The sequence below is a fragment of the Aythya fuligula genome, chromosome 6 (genome assembly GCF_009819795.1).
Source record: "Aythya fuligula isolate bAytFul2 chromosome 6, bAytFul2.pri, whole genome shotgun sequence".
Lineage (NCBI taxonomy): Eukaryota > Metazoa > Chordata > Aves > Anseriformes > Anatidae > Aythya > Aythya fuligula.
The window spans coordinates 37,887,407-37,901,999 of NC_045564.1; the positions used below are offsets into that span (position 1 = coordinate 37,887,407).

The 14,593-nt window shown below is 56.0% G+C and overlaps 1 protein-coding gene across 13 annotated transcripts in view; it reads left to right on the forward strand.

Moving 5' to 3' along the window:
• The window catches only part of FMNL2 (formin like 2), a 104,202-nt gene that overhangs the window by 30,002 nt on the left and 59,607 nt on the right, over positions 1-14,593 (forward strand). The gene's annotated exons all lie outside the window — the stretch shown is intronic.

Genomic DNA, 14,593 nt, shown 5'->3' on the forward strand with positions numbered 1-14,593 from the left:
GTGCCTGGCAAAGCAAGGGGACAGGGATTTGGGCTGGGGCTGTGCAGATCTCCCAAAGGGGTTATCCCAAATGTCTTAAGGGTTGAATTTTCCAGTGTATGTGCATGCAGGTTAACAATTGGCTCCGCTGTGATTAGTTTTGTGAAACACAGGGCTAGAGGGTTGTGCTCGTCTGGGGTGCTGGTGGTGAAAATAGCGAGGATGGCAAGGGCGTGCTGCTGACTGCAGTGGGAGCTTTTGGCTTGGCCTGCTTGCAAGATCGCTCTTGCTCACAAGACAAGTAATAAAATCATTTTATTGATTTAAACAACAACAAAAAAATTCAAAACGATGTCTACATATGAGCAACGTAAACACCAGCATAAATATCAGGCTTTGTACTTTGGCTTAAAACAACTCAGACAGGAAACTAATACCAACGCCCATTTCAACAGATGTCGTGTGCCAGGAAATCAATATAACGCCTTTCCAAGGCAGAGCCACGTTCTGCATGAGCAGTGAGTAATGAAGGCACGGCTTAACGAGGAGGGAGCCGCACAGCCCTCGGGAGGCACGAATTTCTTGTCAGGAAGAGCGCTGTGGAGGTGTGCGCTGAGGGTGCCGCAGGGCCTAATGGCCCGGCAGGGGCTGTGGAGGTGAAGGGCTCTGCCTTTTCGCTGCCGTGGTGGTCAGAGAAGTCACACCGAGTGTCCTTGGGATGTTGGGGACCAGTCCCTGTGTTGTGGCCTGTGGTGGCTGTGGGTCTGTCCCCAATCACCTCAGCGCTGCGTGTGGGAGTGCAGCAGGGCCCAGGCGGCCCCGCGCCATTCCTGAGCTTAATTCCTCACAGCAAAACCAGCCCTGCTGGGACCTGGGGCTGCCGTGGGGTTTTCGAGTGGTGTGAGGAATGTCTGCTGTGTCCTGGGGACAGAAATCGGGCTGATAAATCGGTCCTCGAGGGCTGATGTGGCTTGCACCAGGAAGTCAGGGGAGGAGTGTGCTGAAAAGGCTTCCCATTCTTCAAGCACTTGGGGTTTGAGGTGTTGTCTGCACAAACAGCGGGGCTAAGAGTTCAGGACCGGGCAGACTTCAGCGGGAACAAAACCAAGCTGAGTAAAGATACATCCCTTAGAAAAGCTGGTAAAGATATCTCCCTTAACACTGCGGGGAGACCAGGTGGCAGCGAGGGCTGGGAATTAGTTTAAAAGTCTGCTTGGTAATGTCATTAGGGGGTTGCTCTGACTGGAAGAGATCAGGGCCCTGCTGTGTCCTAACCTCGTTTATTATATTATATTTATTATATTTTATATTACTAACCCCAGTTTTTCCAGAGGTGCCACCGAAGCACCCAGAAATTGTCCCCCGTTCTCGCGTGAATGGCAGGGGGTGGGCAGGAGCTGTTCTTTGTAGTGGGCAGGATGGTCCTAATTTTAATGGTCCTTAATTGCTAAATTAAGTCATAACAGGCCTTGGTCAGTGTGAATACCAGCGTTATTCGTAGCTCCCTGATGTCCTGCCCCACAGCCCCACGTCACGATGCTAACCACAGGCAGCCTGTGCACGGGGAGCCGCGGTGGAAGGGATGTTAGGAGGGTGACGCCGTGCAGTGAGGTGTGAAATGCACCCAAACAGGGGAATGACACGGCCCAGGAGACGAAGAACTGTCATTAATTAAACCCATTGAGATGGACTTCAAGGGGTTCTGGGGCCGGCCTTGCGGGCAGTAGAATGAAGCACCTGCAGCTTCAGACGGTGCCTGCAAACCCCGTTATTAATGTCTTCCCTGCGCTGCGTTAGATGTTTTGGTGGATATCACAAGATCCTAATTGGTAAAACATGTTCTGCTAAAACAACCCTCTGCCCTCATGCTTGGCTGGCCGTCGAGACGCTGTTTGTCAGGGAAGAGAGGAGGTGCAGGAACTGAGAAATCCCCTCGGAGCTACGCCCAGGCGGCGCTGGAGCGAGCTCTGCTGGGTGTATCTGCGGGGAGGATGTGGCGGGGGGGGTCCTGCCTGCGTGCTGCAGCCTGGCTCGCTCGTGGGCTGTGTGTGACAGCTCGCTGGGTCTCCCTCACACCTCAAAACCCCTGCTGGTGGTGCTGGGGCTGGCTGAGGGTGCCAGCACCCCTCTGGCACCCCGGTGATCTCCTGCTGGTCCTGCTTGGCTGGTGCAGGGAGCATCTTGGTGTGATTTAGATCCATGGACAATTGCATCGTTTCTATTATTTCTTGTACAATTATTTATTCCAGAGGAGGAGCAGCCTGTGTTCTTACAGGGACGGGTACTGTCCCAGTCCTGCTTGTGGAGTGCCCTGTAGCAGCGAGCATCCTGGTTTTACCATCGTGGTGTTTTCTGGATTTTTTCTTTCCATGAAGGTAGCAAGGGGAGCATCAGCAACTCCACCTGTCAGCCCGGCCTCTGCCCGTTGAGAAGCTGTCTTGCCGGTGTAAATGTTGTCCAACTGCATAAAGCACTGCCTAAATCCCTCTCCAGCTCTTCCATTCATTAGTCTGCAGGCACCTCAGGCTCCTGCTGATGAGGACGCCTGCCTCGTCTGCAGCCAGTGCTCCAGCAGAGAGGAGGGCAGCTGTGGGCACAGCACCTTCTGCCTGCTCAGGTGGCCCTGTGCGGGCTGCTCACGTTTTGGGGGGCACCCAGAGATCCAGCACAGGCTGTGGGGCACGTCCTGGTCCACCACTGCCGCAGCCCTGGGTGCCGGGCTTTGGCTCTGGCTGGGCTGCGGATGAACTCTTGTCTCTGGGAGGGCTGGAAATGCAGCTCGTTTATTCTTTCCCAAGCAGTTGAGTGATGTTCAGTTTTGGGTGGTTCTGTTTTTCTTCTGACAAATGCTTTTGGAAGAAGATGCCTGCTGCTGGGGATGGCCGGAGGAGCGGATTGCACAAGCCCGGCGCTTGCTGCCAGCAGCGGGACGCCAAGGGCCGGCGCGGGGCTGTGGCAGCTCCGGGACAGTGGCCACCAGGGCCGACACCTCTGGTCCCCATCCCGCAGCCAGACCGAGTGGCCGCCTGAAGGAGAGGCCTCACATCGTGCTGCCAGAGGTGATTTATTGCTGGTATCAATGCAAAGGGTTGCCTTTTAGCAGGGCGCTTGCTACAAATGTGAAACACCGAGAGAGGTGCTGCTGCCACAGCCCTGCTGCAGACAGAGAGAGGCACGTGGGGAGATGCAAGAAATACGATAAAGAACAGCGTTGTGCTCTTCTCCCCTTCAACAGATGGTTATTTTTGTTGTCCAGCGTGACCTTATGTGTCTGATCCTGTGTGCCGTCTGGTTTTGTTGTCACCGTAGGGAACACGGGCGCTTCTCTGGCATGCAGATGTCCTTCAGCTGCAGGACTGGCAGCAGCTATTTCTCGACCTACCTGCTCTGCTTTGCTGAGCCACAGCTCTGGCAGGGGGAGCTTGCCAGCACCGATGGGCACAGCCACGGCCGTGCCTAGGAGGAAGCCGGCAGAGCTCGAGGTTCCCCAGCACAGGAGCCCTGCTGCAGGCTGGGAGCTGTGAGACCTGTCTGGGGAGCAAAAAGCATTAATTCTGACTTTCTGAGCTGGGCGATTTGGGAATTGATCATTTTTTGTAACCCCGTGGTTGCTCTGTGTTCCGCTTGGCAGGGCGTTAGGATGGGCACTACCCCGCCAGCTCTGCACCGGCTCCTGCAGAGAGGAATTAGGATGGATGTGGTGTTCGGGGAGCATCACGCTGGCCTTGTAATGCTCTCTTTCTGTCTCATTTTAAACCAACAGCACGTAATTGTAGCTGGTATTGGCTGTGTAACCGAGCAGGAAAACTCCCCATTTTAATGGTATGAATTGCAGTTAATGGGGAACACCGGCTGGGAAATAATAACGCTCACCTCCAAAAGCTCCTTTCCCTTTTTCTAACAACCTGGCTAATGAGTATTTGGGGCAAAAGCCATGGTTGGGACTTGCCCGAGGACATTTCATGCTAGCTGGAGTAAGCAAAGGGGCTGAAAGCAATGCCCCTCGGGGGGAAGACATGGTGGGGGTGTCGCTGGTTTGCAGGGGACGGGCTGTGTTCCCCTGCAGCTGCCCGGGACCCAGTGCTGGTACCACCGAGCTGCTTTTGGATGGGAAATGCTGCACCCCGTGGCACAGCTCCACTGGGAAATGAGCGAGGGGAAGGTTTGGGGCTGCCCACAGCTCGCTCCTGGTGATCGCTTCTCCTGGTGCTGGTGGTGTAGGGAGCTCAGTGGCACGGCGCTCTCCCCTCCTCGCAGCAAGAAGCAGGCCCAGAAGAGAAGGAGCAGGGCGGAGGGAAGGGCATAATCCCAAATTACAGGCAGGCTCCAGGCTGGACGTGGTATTTTGGGTTTCACAGCTATTTTTAAGCGCTCTGCGGCCTGTTCAGGCGTGTGCCAGGAAAGAGAAATCCGGGCAGGGACCTCTGCAGCTGCAGCTCCCGTGCATCTCCCCGCTGCTGCTGTCCCAGCCGCTGCTTTTCTCCTTCCCCTGCTGTCCGAGCAGAAGTTTGTGGACGTTTCCCTGGTGCTGGGTGTTCAGTGCTGAGCACGAGCTGGCCCCAAAGTGGGGCTAAACCTGCTCGGTGCCGATGCCTGACGCTGCCAGCCCTCTGTCCTGCGGAGCGACTGGGAGGAGGACCTGACCCGTGCTCTTGGGTAGGAGATGGTTTGAGGATCACCTCCATCCTTGTGGGGCCAGTGTGGGACTTCCACGTCTGCATCTGCACCAGCAGCACGTGCAGCTGCTCCTCGCTGCTGCCATCCTTGGAAATGCAGGAGGAGGGAGGGAGGTTTGCTCACCCCCTGCCCCTGTGGAGGTTCGGGGACTGGCCCCTTGCCTTGCAGCACAAACCCAGCCCCGAGCTGAGCCGAGCAGCTCGAGCCAGCCCGAGGGAGAGGCGCGGGCTGCCCTGAGATACAGACATCACAGTGACAGCCTCGTTAGCGGAGCAGAAAAGGCAGGCTAATTAGCTGGAGCTGTGCTCAGCGAGGATGCCCAGCGCTGCGTGGAGGATGGGAGCCAGAATTTCCAACCAGAATTTCAATTTTGTGCCTAAACAATCGTGCATTCCCTTTCTCCCCCTTTTACCATGAATCCTCCTTCACCTCCTAGGCGGGTGGTGACAGCAGGTGGATGGGGGCAGGCAGCTGAGTCCCCGGCTCTGCTGTCACAGCGTTGTCCCCATCCCTGTCCCCATCCCCAGCAGGGGCACAGCCTGCCCGTGCTCCTCCTCGTGCTCCATGGGCGCTCCCCACACCACCAAAGGGCAGAGATGCCCGCACCAATTTGTGTGCGGCGCTTGCCCCTATTAATGCTTCCTGGTGAGCTGCTGCTTCAAAAAGGAAAAAAAAAACTTTAAAAGAGATGTAAGCAGATCCCCTGACTGCCTGTGCTTACATTCACAACTCAGTTTTTCCTGTCCAGGGGCTGGTACCTCCTTGGCTCTGCACGGCTCTGCAGCAGGGTTGCCTGCGGGTGCTGTGCTGCGGTGGGGACATGGAAATGTGGTTTCAGGATTAATCCTGCTCGTGCCCTCGGTACCGTGCCGCCCCAGAGCCTCTGCCAGCTCATTGCCATGCAGTGCCACGCTGGGCTCCTGTGCGAGCTGTTTAACCTCATTGGCATGCCGGGGGCTGCCCCGGCTCCCGGCGTGGGAAGCAGCAGAAAGGCAGGGCTGGATTCACCAGCGGGGTCACCCCGGCAGTCCCGAAGAGCTCAGGCTGCCGTGCGTGCCCGAGGGACTTGGGTGTTAAAAAAGGGGGCTGTGAAACACTCCAGTCCAGCTTCCTCGTGGAGGTGGGGACAGGAGGAGCGTTGCCTGGCTCCGACCTGCTCAGCCCGTGCTGGGGCTGCGTGGTGATGGCAGCAGAGCAGCAGCAGCCAGGCAGGAGGTTGGTTTTCCAGCAGGAGGAATTTTGCTGTTCCCGTGCACTCCTTGCTCTGACCCAGCGAGCAGTGGGCCCTGGGTGTCACCTGCTGTGCCCACAGGGCCACCAGACCCAGCTTCACCCTGCCCGGGGCTCCTCCTGCTCTCTCCTCGCTGCGCTGGGCTCGGCTCCCGACGCTCGGAGCCCCCTGCTCCTTAATTGGGGGTTAATCACAAGAGCATTACCGCTTAATTTGGGGCTCTTAAAGAGCGGCAGAGCCTTCTGGAAAGGCATTAGCTAGCTTAGCCTCCTTTTTGTCCCCCTTCTTTTGTTGATATTTACAGCGTCAAGGTCATGACAAGGGAACTGCAGGAGGGGCATGCGCTCTGAGCTTTGTTTTGGGGGAAGGAGCAGGCCTGGGGTAAAATAAAGGGTTTTGGTCATTCCCCAGTGCCGTCGGTGCGAGACGCGGTGCCAGGATTTACGGCCAGGTAGCAGGCAGCCTTCACAGCCTAAGCTAGACAGCAATAAAAAAGCGTAGATATTCACCAAACGTAAACATGACCTCAGCTTCGTTAACACCTGCGGGTTGTCTCCACCTCCGTGGCAGCGAGGGGGGGATTTTTGGAGGTTTCAGCAGTGCCGTCACCTACACGGGGCTGTCTGGCATCTCCCTAAGGGTGCCCTGCTCGCCTTCAGTGCCTGCTCCAGAGGTGCCCGGGGAGTTTGCTTCGTGCCACTGCCGCCCTGGGTGCTGCGGGTGCCTCGGGATCATCCTCCAGACCCCACGGAGCAGCCAAATCCTGCCCCGAGCAGCTCACGGCCGCGCCGAGCTCCAGCAGGAGATGGAGCGTTGCAGGGCAGTGCCCCATCATGTTTCTGGTTGGGGTTTATCAGCGCTCATCAAAGGGGTTTTTTGGTGAAAGACGAGCTGCTGCTGTTTACGCTCTCCACATAACACACTCGGGAAGTCACGAGGCTGGTATCTCAGGCTGGTATCTCGGGGGTTAGCAGGGGAGCTACCTCCGAGATTACACGATTAAATTAGGAAGGTGTTTGGGGGTAAACAGAGGCCATTGTCGGAGGTGTTGCCGACAGGTGAGAAGAGCAGTGGGGATGGGGAAGGGCAACCCGGGGAGCTCGGCTGGGGCTGGAAGAAGCCCTCAGCTGGGCCGGGGAAAAGACAAAATCCATGAAGCGTGAGCCATTCTGGTGCACGCTGGAAACTTCAGCCTGCTGAGCATAAGCAGAAGCCCAGAAAATGTGGTTAGGGCTTTATTTGGAAAAACTTAACCCAGCAGAAACTTTTATGGGAAGGCGCGAACATTTATGGGTCTAGCACCGAGCCGGAGGACCCGCGTTGGGAAGGCTGCAGTAAAAGAGGTTAAAGAATAACCGAGGCTGGGGGGTGTTTCCCCAGGGCAGGGTTCAGCAGGGCTTTGCCCCGTGCCCCACAGCTCAGGAGGGTTCCCTGGCAGCAGACCTGGGGCCGGCACCAGCTCCTGGTTTACATTTCGTGCCAAGCTGTCTGGCAGCCTGTGTGCTACATAAAAGCTAACGTAGTGCTCGGTTTGACATCTGGGGGGCTGTGCAGGCTCCTTCTCGTGCTGGAGGACGAGCTGGGAGGCTGGGAAGGGGAGCAGGAGCTTCCCAGCGAGGATTGCCCGGCTGCAGACGTGGGCAAGGTCAGGACACGCAAGGACAGCCCGTGGCCATCCGGGAAGGGAACGGGCTGTGTTTGCAGCATTGCCTTGCTGCCCCGTTACTCAGGCAGCTTCCCAGTCAAAAAAAAAAAAAAGCAAAAAGCCAGTAAAAAGCCCCCAGTGAAATGGCTGCGAACTTTCCATCACTGAGCAGGGCGTCCCGGGGGCTTGCAGCACAGTGCAGCCTTGTTCCTTCTCGGTGTGGCGGCTCAGAGGCAGCGCTGGGTTTTGCTGAACACAGCAAACCTCGTGGTGCTCGTGTGAGCAGAGGGTTATTGCTTTTTGGTGCTTGGCTTCACCTGCTTGGTGCAGGCGTTATTGAACAGCTTGGCCCTGCCCCACGTGCCAGCACCGAGCCCGTCCTGGCCGTGCTCCCTCCTGGTGCTCTCATGGTGCTTCCCAGCCACGCTGCGGCTCTGCCCTGTCCTCAACCAAAGGATTTGCTCAGTTTGCAAACCCTTGGGGCCCGACACCTCAGCCCTGAATGGCAACAGCAAAAAATATTTAAGAACAGGTGAAACGTCAAATGTCAGGACTGGAGGTTCGAAGGCACGTGATTTTTAGGGTTATTCGTGTGATGTGTGTGTGTGCTTGTGCACCACGCATTTTTACTAACTCTTTTATTATCAACCCAGGCAGCCTTGAGATAAGGTGGGCAGAGCCTTGGGGGTGGGTTATGAAGCACAGAGTGGTCCTGTAGGAAGGATCCCTCGTTCTGGCTACAGGTCCCACACCCGTGGTTGCCTTTGGCTTGCCATGTGCCTCTTCTGGGTGCCGGCGGTGCCTGCAGTAGCCAGCCTGTAAATATCCCCAGTGCAGAGCAGGGTTTATGGCTCGCCCGTAAAAATTCCCCGGGGTTTGAAGCCTGGCGTATGGGAGCCTTTCCTCCTGTTTACATTTTTGTGTATAACAAGCTTCCAGACGAATTGCTCTCGCCCTCATCGAGTAGAGGAGCGTGGAAAAGAGGAGGGTGAGTGGTTTGCAGTTCTCCAGAAGTGCTGATCGCTGCGCTGCTCACCGCTTCGCCGTGTTTGCTTGGTCCGAAGGCACCCACTGCACCTCCTGGAGAGCCTCGGCCTCCTGAGCTCTGGCTCACGGACACGCAGACCTTCTGTAAAATTAGTAAAAAGCTCATTTGTAAAGGTCTGTTGTGAACGTGTACCAGCTTCGCCCCTCTGGGCAGCCCGTCCCCACAGCTGCCCTGGGTGGAGCAGTGCCTGGCCTTAGGTTTTGAGGGGAATTTCCCATATTTCGGTTCGTGCCCACCGTAAGTCTCAGCACATTTTGTTCGGGTGTCTGGGGGCTTTTGTGTTTGTGTGGTGTTGGTGTGCACATTGTGTCCTGTTTTTTTTTTTTAATTATTTATGTTTTTTCTGGATACATTAAAGTAGATCAGTTCAATATCCATATGCATTACCTTAAAGAACTCAACAGAATGTGTCCATACGCATGCCTGTGTTCATGTATGTGTATAGGGGAAGAGGTGCCATCATCTGTGTGAAATACAGATAAAAACCATCCAAGTTTCCAGCGAATTGAGGCTTTTTAGTTCACTTGTTCAGGGGCTTTTCTGAGCTACCACCCAAACCTGGCTGTGCCGTTACAGGTTTCTGTGTGACACACATCCTCCAAAGGGTAGGCTGAGGAAGGGGGCTGCTTTCTTCGTCGTGTTGTATGTACCCCAGTGTGCAAAATGAAGCCAGTTCTGTGCTTTAGAAGCATCCTTTCACCATCCTGTGACCTCCTGTTAGTTCAGTAGAGCAGTGACAGGAGGGTATGAGAAGAAGAGAGCCTCTGATACCATCGACCCCACAGTTTCCCCACGCCACCTGCACACCTCGGGTGGGAGAAGGCTTCTTCCTATCAGCAGTGCTTGTAGCAAGGTGGGAGCTGCCTTAAAAATTCCAGATAGAGGAAATTTCTCTACCTGCTTTTTTGTTGCTTTGCTGAGAGCACGGAGGGGTTTGGGCAGCCACTGCTGGGTGCTGCTGCCCCTCGGGGTGGCTCTTTTGGGACAGAGCGACCGCGGGGCAGCCGCTCGCTGCCAGCCCTGGGACATCTGCTCGTAATTCCGCAGGGATTGTGCTGAGCAGCATCAGGAGGGATGGGAGTAAAAGGCCAGCCTTTTATTAATTAATAAAATTAATTAATAAAATAAGGCCAGTGCCAGGACCGAGCTGGGCACCCAGGAGCGTGTGTGGCACGGGGGGAATAAGAGGCACCAAGGGGCTGTTTGCACGGCGGAGAGCAGCCACATCCCAGTGCCAGGTGGGAATGCTCCCCCTGCAGATCCAGGGCACGGTTAGTGGCAGAGAGGGCTCGTCGGTGAGAGCCCGTATGTTTAGATCAAAGACCAGTTGAATAAGAAAAAAAAAAAAGGGGAGAAGGAGGATTAGAACAATAAGTACATTTAATTTTAGCATGGATTCCTCATAGAGTCAACATGCCCAGGATTGCTTCACTTGCTTCGAAATTTCCTAAATAAACACAGCAGAGCGGGGCTGAGAGGTGAAGCTGTGCAGACAGTTACAGAAAGCTGAATTTTCATATTGTACGGGAATATTGAGGGCTGGTTTAGTGCCTGGGTCCTGGAGTGAAATTTTGGTACTGCCCAGAAATACGGAGGGGGCGTTTCAGTAGGCAGCTGTTAGCGGGGAGTTCGGTTCCTTTCTGCTCCTGGTTTCTGGAGAGACCCGGGCACCTGGCAGTGCCAAGAAGTGAGCCTGGATCCGCTGATGATCCCAAATTTTCTTCCCAGGCTGTCCCCAGCCAGGAAGGCGCCTGCTTGCTTTCAGCTTTCCGAAGCCGGGAGGTATGGATTTGACTTACGGACCAATTTGGGATTTACTTTGTAAGAGCTCTCCAGACATTAATAAAAGCTTAAAACAATTCAGACTGCGCCTGAAACCAGTCCTGACCATAACACAGGCAAAATGAAGGCTGCAGCTCATCACTGTGGAGGCAACGGAGAGGAAACCAGGAGAGCCGGAGGTGAAAGGCGCTGGGACCAGGCTGTCTGCAGGCTTGAGGAGCGTAGCTGAGGAGCTGGAGAGTAACCTCAGGTTAGGAAATTCCAGCTGGGGACAGGGGGTCCTTGAAGTCTGCAGTTGCAAATCAGAACTAAGCCCAGTCGGAGGAGAGGCAGAAGGAGAAAGTGCGTGGGGAATTAGGTCTCACCAATATAAGCCTCCCTGCCACGTCTCAGCGAGGGCTCGGCGTTAACCCGCACCCTGCCCTGCCACCATGGGCACTGCAGCTCGGCTTGAGGGCACATTCACTGAGCTGAAATTTAATATTACCATTGCACCCCAGTTTTTAAGGCCCCAAACAACAGCACAAGCTATGGTGATGTTGAGTTCAAAGGCTGGGAGCCAGCGCCGCAGAGCTGTGGCCAGGCTGAGCCCTGCAGGATGCGGCCGTGCCCCCAGGGCTCCTGGGCACCCCGGGGAGCTCCAGGGAGTAGGAAATGCTTTTTTTTGCTCTTGGAGGCTGGTGTTTTAGGGGTGGCTGCGCTGTAATGGGCTTACTGAAGCATGCAGGGCCTTCCCTGTGAGCGGATGGATTAGGAGGACTCTGCCGTGTTGGCACATTAGTGTCAGGATTCATAAATAAAAGGGATTTGGACTTAAAGATGATAAGATTAATAAGAAAGAGCAACAGCTTAATGCCATTAATTAGCAATGCTTATACCTCGGAGTCACTCAAACTGCTGCTGCATTTGTTTCCCAAAACACGAAGCCTTTTAATTCTCTCCAAAACGAGGAGCGAGTCACACAAAGCAGGCGTCGCTCCTCGCCCCAGCAGTGTGTGGCTCGGTGCCGCTGGGACCTGCAGCCACGTGCCAGCCCTCCTGGTGGCAGAAATCACCGGAGCTGCTGTGTGTTGTGACATTTCTGTGACAGGAGCTGGTTCGGCCCCTCCTTTCCAGGTATTTCCGTTCCCAAATTACCGTGTCCCCAGGGCGCTCTGGCCCTCGGTGGCACCTGGCGCGCTGCCGTAGCGTTTTCTGAGCATAACCCTGACCGTGTGCCCCTGCGCGTCCTGCCTGTGCTTCTGCAGGTGCTCTCCTTGCACGGGGTTCCCTTTTTTCTTATAATGCACTTGTTGGTCCTGAGAGATGCAAACAAACCACCCAGCCTTGGGCCCAACACCCGGGTGATGCACCTGAAGGGGAGCCACGTGTTTTGTGCCCTGAGCAGGGTCCCAGTTCCCAAACCCACAAGCTGCGCAGTTCTCCCACTAAATTCAGGCTCTTTGGCACCTCAAAACCTAGTTTTGATGCCCTTTTCTGCTTTTCTTGGGGCAAGTGAGTTCAGCTCTTGGTGACAAAGCTGTTTTAGGGTGGCCTTAAAACGGGAGGTTCTGTTCCCTGCGTTTTGGGGCTGTGCTCGCTCTTTGGGGAAAGACTTGGGATTGGGTGGCACTGGTGGCTCTTCAGGGACCTGTGCTGGGTCACTTAACTCTCGCTGTCGCACCGATTCAGATAAAATCATCAGGAAATGGTCAAAGCAAGGCAGGCACGTGTGAAGTGTGTCTGTGTGGAAGGAGGCTCTGGACAAGCCCGGGTGCGCAGCGCGGTGCCGAAGCGTCTGGCACGGGCCTCGGAGCTGCTGCTGGGGGGGCCAAGTGGGACAGAGCCGAGTTTTGTTTAATAGGTTAAAAATATACATTTCCTTGATGCGCTGCTGGTTTTATTTTTAACTCCTGAGCAATTTAATATTTTGTAGGCCTGCTAGTGTTTCCCCCGGTTTTCCATCTGCTACTGCGATTAATTCAAGGCCGCGCTTTACAATGCCAGTCTGGAGCAAACGAAATGGAAACCTTACCTATACGACTTGGCACGCGGCAGCAGACATGAATAACTTTGGAATTTGCGGGGAAAAAGAGAAGTTATGTGTGTGCGTGGAGCCAAAACAGGGCTGGAAGCCGGCCCCTGCAGACGGCAGCGCGGCGTTGGGGTCTGGCCGAGTTGTGGGGGGAGGCGGTGGAGGTGCTGGTGGAGGAATGGGGCCGGTTGTGTGAGCTTTAGCCTCCAAAGCTGCGACGAGGGTAAGGATGGGAAGAGGAATTGCAGGCCCTAGACCTGTAGGTAGCCAAAAAGGACCTGGAGGTGGCGAGGAGACGGCTGAGACACCTCCCGAAAAGAGAGCTCGAGGAGCTGTGGGCACAGCTCACGCTCTGTGTATGGGCAGGGGCTGAGCCCGGCTGCACGCACGGGATGTGGGATAATTCTGCCTGCCAGACCAGGGCCATCCAACCTACATGGCAGGAATTGTTGGAAAAAACGAGAGGGTTGTGAATGGCAGCAGTTGGCGAAATACAGGGGGTGGCTGTGTGCAGCGCAACCATGCGGGGCGAAGGAGGTCACGTTTCGGGATGAGGTCAGATTGAACTCATTTCGAAATGAGCTCACACCAACCTGCTGCCTAGGTCTCGTTTTCCCTGTTTGGGGCTCTCGGCCACGCGGAGCCCTTGCCACGGCTGGGTTCTGCAGAGGTTTCCAGGCTGGTTTCGTGTCCGAGCGCCAGCGTGGTTCGGGGAGCTGGTTAGGGACAACCAGGTCGCAGTTCGGCAGGGCGAGCACTGCAGGCAAACGGCGAAGCTCCTCCTGCAGCTGAGGTGTAGTGGAGCTCTGAAATGTGTTTGCGTCCTCGGAGGGAAGGAATGGCACTCGAAAAAGCCCCAGGAAAAATACCGAGAAGTGCATTAAAATGATAAGAAGAGCTGATAAGGTGTATGCGAAGAGGCTGCGAGAGGAATCGAGGGCAGATAGGATCGCAGCCTGTAAATGCTGTCAACATGACAGCATGGATGAGCAAAAAGAAGGGTATTTGTTATCTGATAGAAAAGAGGCTTTGGGAAGAGCAGCCACTGCAGCTGCAGGTGACGCTCATCCGCTGGGGTGGAGGTAGAGGGGGTCCTGTGGGAGAGCAGCAGGCGCATCTGCGAGATGCAGGAGGCCAGATGAGCTGGAGACCTGTTCTCCGTGCCTTCCTCGGGGATCCTGCAGAGACCGCGAGGTCAGAGGGCGGCCTCGGGTGTCAGAGCATTCCCGGCAGGAGGAGGCGTTTGCAGCCACACCAAAGATTTCAAAAGAAATCTGTGCTGGGGTCGGGAGTGACTGTGCTCCGCGCAGCACGGCCCTGCAGGGAGGTGGCCGTCATCCTGCTGGGGCTGTCGGCGGCTGTCCCTGGCCAAGGGGGACGTGGGCATGGAGACAAAACCAGCCCAGTGCATTTCTGATAAAGTGCTTCAGAAATACCGATCCCTGCTGCATGACCACTCGACATGCGGGTTGAAATTCCTCGGTCACCGCTCCCTCCCGTGCCCGGGACGTCCCCTGTGCCACTCGTGGCCGCGTGGGTGTTCCCAAGGACCCCCAGGACAGGCTGGGTTTGGCAAGGCTGTGAGCCTCCTGCATGGGCTGTGAAGGTGCGTCCTGATACAGCAGGGTCTTGGTTCCTAACCGTGGGTTTATTGAGCACTGCTTCGCTGCGGGAGTGTTTATGGAGCAGCTTGTGGCCTCGTTCTGTGCCCGTGGTGCTGTGGGTTCCCATCACCTTTCCCAAAGGAACCAGGGGAGCGCAGCGCTCAGTGCTGCAGGGCCTGGCACCCCGCTCTGCTCGCAGCAGGGAGCCGGGCTCTGCAACCCACTGCTTGCGTCCTGGGGGTTAATTCGGGTGACTCCGTGGCCAGACGAGCGCGCCGAGGAGAATGTGAGCTGCAGACGGAGAGGTGCTTCGTGGCCCTCGTCTTCAGGCACTTGGCCTTCCTGCGCTGCCCTCGGCTGATAGGGAGGCTCTCCAGGCTCCGTGTGTGCAGAGCTCTCCAAACGGCACGGCCGTGCCCTCCTGCTTCCCAGCGTGTCCCCGCGGCAGCAGAGGCGCCGCTGGCCCTGCCGTGTGACTCACTGCTGCTTTTGGGGCCAAAGGCGGTGTTGGGAGGGAATGTTTCTGAATAACTCTGTCAACGGGGATTCCCATAAAACAATTAGAGCGACCGCAGCCATGTTGTCTTGGTTTGCCCGTGACTGACTCCTCCTG